This window comes from Marmota marmota, unplaced genomic scaffold (assembly GCF_001458135.2).
Source record: "Marmota marmota marmota unplaced genomic scaffold, marMar, whole genome shotgun sequence".
Classification (NCBI taxonomy): domain Eukaryota; kingdom Metazoa; phylum Chordata; class Mammalia; order Rodentia; family Sciuridae; genus Marmota; species Marmota marmota.
Window position 1 is genome coordinate 339,768 of NW_025999863.1, and position 4,867 is coordinate 344,634.

The 4,867-nt window shown below is 58.3% G+C and overlaps 1 long non-coding RNA gene across 1 annotated transcript; it reads right to left on the bottom strand.

Annotated features, from left to right (window-relative positions):
* Positions 1–1,167: 1,167 nt before the first annotated feature.
* On the bottom strand, positions 1,168–4,860 carry LOC125619109. Its single transcript, XR_007350603.1, has 3 exons — positions 4,563–4,860; positions 4,324–4,459; positions 1,168–2,923 (listed from the first exon to the last, which is right to left on the bottom strand). It is a non-coding gene; the product is annotated as an uncharacterized LOC125619109 (long non-coding RNA).
* Positions 4,861–4,867: the final 7 nt, after the last annotated feature.

Genomic DNA, 4,867 nt, shown 5'->3' on the forward strand with positions numbered 1-4,867 from the left:
GGTCACCCACAGCCGGGAAGGCTGCTCAGAGCACCCGGGAATGAAGTGCCCAGACTAGGGACACTGCTCCTGGGACCTCCCCCTGAGTGAGGCCCCTGGTCCCTCAGCTTCCAGAGGAATCTGAGGCCAAAGGGCAGTGTCGACCCCTGGTCTGGCCGGGGCCTCAGCTTGCTGGCCCGTGGAGTGCCCAGCTGGACCAGCGCCCAGGGTGCAGGCTCGCTGCTCTGGGCTGGTGGGTGCTGGGAACCAGCCAGCGCGTGCGTGGCCCACCTCCCCAGGCTCTTGCCGACAGCCAAGTGTCCTCCCCAGAGGAGGCAGCCCCAGTTGGCCTGATTTGTACTAAGACAAACTTCTTTCAGAGCCCAAGAGCCTGGGCCTGGCCCTCAGGAGCCCCAGGCTGGGGTTCAGTGAGCCCCTGGCCACTGGGCAGAGCAAAGGCAGGGCAAGGCCCAGGGTCAGGGTGGGCCCCACCATCCACTGGAGTGATGACCCCTGCTCTGCTCCAAGGCCAAGGCCCAGGACCCCTTGGAGGGGGAGGGTCCACAGAAGGCTGGCAGAGGGCTCTCCCAGGGGAGGCCATGGGGAGTCGGGCTGGGGGCCTCCAGGTGCCTGGACCCCAGCTCGGCTTAGGCAGCTGGAAGGCGCTGGAACCACAGGGACACCTGGAGCCTGGGAGCCCAGACCCGGCCACCTGGCAGCTGGGCACTGTCACCTGGCCCCATTTATAACAGGGGCCCTGGAAAGTTCTCCAGGTGCCGAGGAGGCCTCATCAGTCATCTGTGGGAGGGCAAAGTGTCCCACTGAAGCCCCCCCTTCCTGTGACGTAGCCAGTGGCCGGCAGGACCGCGAGGGGCTGGCCCTGTGAGCTAAGGCCTGGAGGGTGGCCACAGGGGTCTGCCCTCCCGTCCTGGGCTGCCCAAGAGCAGAGAAAACCCTCCAGAGTCCTGCGGTCCCAGGAGTGGGCAGAGGGAGGTGCCGGTGCCCACCAGTGTGCAGGGCTGCCGGCCACAGTCCAGCATCAGTGACCCACAGCGGCCGGCCCCCACCCCGCGGCCACAGATGGACCTCGGTGGCCTCTGCAGGGCTAGGGACCGAGCCCAGGCCCCGCCCACACTGGGCCTCACCGGCAGTCCCTTTGTTGGAGACTTCATTTACTTTTTAGATTTCTGTAGTTGTTAATGGACCTTTATTTCATCTGTCTGTCTGTCCGTCTGTTTCATCTGCGGTGCTGAGAGTCGGATCCAGTGCCTCACACGTGCTGGGCCAGCGCTCGGCCCTGAGCCCCAGCCCCGCCCAAGAGCCTATTTCTTGAGCAGCCCTAAGTGGACAGGAAAGTGGGGCAGGGGACGGGAAGTGTCTGGCCGCCCCACCTGTGGGTGAGCCAACTTGGATACGTGGTCCTCAGCGACACTCACAGGTTTACTTGAGGTTCCCTCGGGAGCCGCACGTGGCTGGGATCTTGATGAACGACACCTGTCCGCAGACTGAACCAGACCTTCCGGGGCCTGAGAAGTCCTCCAGGCTCTGCCTGCCGTCCTGGCCCCTGCCGGCCCCCAGGTCTGGGCTGTGGGCACACTTCTGCCCTCTCCAGGATGTCAGGCTGGAGTTGCCCAGGGCGTGGCCTCTGCAGCCTGGGGCCTCCCTTAGGGGTGCTCCCGGCTCATCATGGCTCAGGAGCTCTTTCTTTCCAGCCAGTGAAAGCTGCCGTCCGTCTGGGCCCATCTGTCTCACCCACCGGGAGCCTCAGGTGCCCCCAGGTTTGGGCTGCTGTGGACAAGGCCATGGAGGCACCCCGGGCGGTCGGTGTGTGGGCACCTCCATCTGGGTCCACCTCTGGAGCACATTGCCTTGCTGAGGGTCTCCTGTGCTGCTCATTCCAGCCCCGCAGGCCGACGGAGGTCCAGGTGGGCTGCTCCAGCCCTGTGCCCACCGCCCCAAGCTTCCGAGAGACTGACCCAGCCTCAGTCTCCCCAGTTGCAGGGAGGCCTGAGGGGGGTGAAGGCGCTGGGCCAGGAGCAGGTGCCCAGGAGCCTCCCCTTCCTCTCTCCCATTCTAGGCGGAAAGCACCAGCCAGAAGCCATGCAGAGGCCCCAGATGGATGCTCACCGTTGTCAGGAGCGTGGCCTCCAGACTCAGCATCAGGGCAAACAGCCCCGGCAGGTCTCTCCAGGGCGCAGCTCACCATGAGGCTGCCTGGACTTGTTGGAATTTCTCAACCTCCCTGCTGGGCGCATGATGGAGACTTGCTGTGCCCTTCGCAGCTCTGAGGGTGTCCCTGACTGCTCTAGGAGGGGGCAGTGGGGATGGGGACCCAGGTGGCAGCTGAGGCATTCTGTTAGAGCCCCGGCTCCAGGCTCCGTCCTCAGGGTACAGGACGGTACTTGCTAGCAGGACCAAGGTAAAGCAGGTGCTGCTACCCAAGGCACCCCGATGCCTGAAAACAGATGTCCACCAAAGCCCACACATGGGGGGGTGGCCCGGCTGTCCACACTTAGGTGGAGAGATACTGCTCATCCACCTGGATCATTCTCGGACACCAGCAGGAGCGAGGGGACAGCTGCAGTGTGGAGGGATCTGAGGACCTCATGCTCAGTGACAGCCAGTGTGACCCCATGACAGGAGAGTCCAGGACAGGAATCAAGAGACAGGACGTGGACCTGTGGGTGCAGGGCTGGGAGGGACAGGGGGCTGGCTGCTCATAGGCAGGAGTCCTCCCTTTGTGGTGACAAGAATGCTCTAGAATCAGGTAGAGGTGATTCCTGCACCTCTGAATGTACCACATGCCCCTGGACTGTGCCAACTAAGATCATCTAAGACGTATCATCTGACTGTCTCACCAAGGTCATGCTTAAACAGCTTTGCCCAGATGTACCCTGGATTCAGTAGCTCCTCTGTTCACTAACAGTGTTAGTCAGTTCCATCACTGTGACAAAATACATGAGAAAATCAGCTTAGAAACAATGAAACAAGAGAAAACAAATAAAAAGAAAATCAGCTTCTCAGGTGAAGGGTGAAAGGGAGGGAAGGGAGAATGCTGGGAATGGAAGTGGACAAAACTATTTTACATGCATTTATAAATATGTCAAATGAACTCCACTATTACGTATAGCTACAGTTCACTAAAAATAATAACAAATATATAAATAAAGGTTTGCAAAGAAAATTTGCTTGATAAAAAACCAAATCATGGGCTGGGGATGTGGCTCAAGCGGTAGCGCGCTCGCCTGGCATGCACGCGGCCCGGGTTCGATCCTCAGCACCACATACAAACAAAGATGTTGTGTCCACTGAAAACTAAAAAATAAATATTAAAATTCTCTCTCTCTCGCTCTTAAAAAAAAAAAAAGACAATAATACTTACCGTGTAGTAGATTTAAAAAAAAATTCATGTGAAAATAAATTATTTGGAAGCATTCTGGAGTTCATAATTTGTAGTTTCTTTGTGCAACAGTTACTTTTTTAATATTTATTTTTTAGTTATAGGTGGACACAATATCTCTATTTTATTTTATTTTGTATGTGGTGCTAAGGGTCGAACCCTTAGCATGCTAGGTGAGTGCTCCACCTCTGAGCACAACCCTGTACCACAGTTACTTTTTTTATATTAATTTTTCAGTTTGAGTTGGACACAACACCTTTATTTTATTTATTTCTATGTGGTGCTGAGGATCGAACCCAGGGCCTCGCACGAGCTAGGCGAGTGCTCTACCGCTGAGCCACCACCCTGTACCACAGTTACTTAAAAGATACAATAAAATTCTATTTCTAGAAAGAAGGAAGGAAAGAAAGAAAAAAAGAAAGAAAGAAAATCAACGTAGAGGAAGAAGGGTTTCTTTGGCTCAGATTCTGAGGTTCCAGTCTGTGTCCACTTGACCACTGACTAGGCAGCAGGGTGTGGGCTCAGGTCTGTGCTGGCCATCCCCGGCGGGTCAGGGGCTGAGTGTCGCCCAGGGGTGCTGAGCCGGGGCCATGTTCTGGGGACAGGATGCTGGCCCTGGAAGTGCTCAGACCAGGGGAGGGTGGAGGTGATCCTCAGTCCCCAGTTCCCTGAGGACAACCACCTGCTTTTCTTCTCTTTTTCTGCAGTGCTGGGCAGACCTCAGAGCAGGGGCATGCTGGGGGACGTTCCACCACCCTCCGCGCCCCCCTGCTTTTCCTTCCCCGAGGGTCCAAGTCTGCAGGAAGGGGATCCACTCCCCAACCCCTCCTCCGTGGCCACAGCGGGCACCTCAGCCTCCCTCCGGGGCCGCCCAGGCCTCGATGTGCATGACTCCACCAGAGGCACGGTGTCTGGGTGTGCATCACCCAGGAAGGCACACCTACCTGCTGCTACCATCCCCGGATTCCACAAGCTCAGCCCTTGGGGGTGGTTCCCACGCAGGCCACGTGCTGGGACCCTCCAGGGCAGTGCTGGGCCCAAACACAGGCTCTGGGGACGGAGGGCTGACCCCTGTGAGTGCTTCATCAAGTGAGGGACATTAGTCTCAGTGGTGCCCACTGCCCGGGGTTCTGCCTCCTTGGCCCTCCTGACATCCAGACCTCGGGGTCCACAGAGATCCCACCTGGCTGCCGGCAGCAGGAATCTCATCTTCCCATCCCGGTCATCCTCGGCCACCAAGTTGGGAGGGACAGGAGCCATGTGCTGGCTGGACAGTGGTTGTCCTACATGGTAGGTGACTTTGAGCTGGGGAGGGTCTGCAGAGGGTCATAGGGGCCACAGGGCAAGGCTGGGAGGCCTAGGGACGTAGGGACTGAATGCGTGGGACAAAAGCAAACAGGGCGGTAGCACTCAGTGGTCAGCGCTGTCCAGCATTCGTGAGGCCCTAGGTCCAGCCCAGCACGGGGGCGGGGGGGGGGGGTCGGGGGG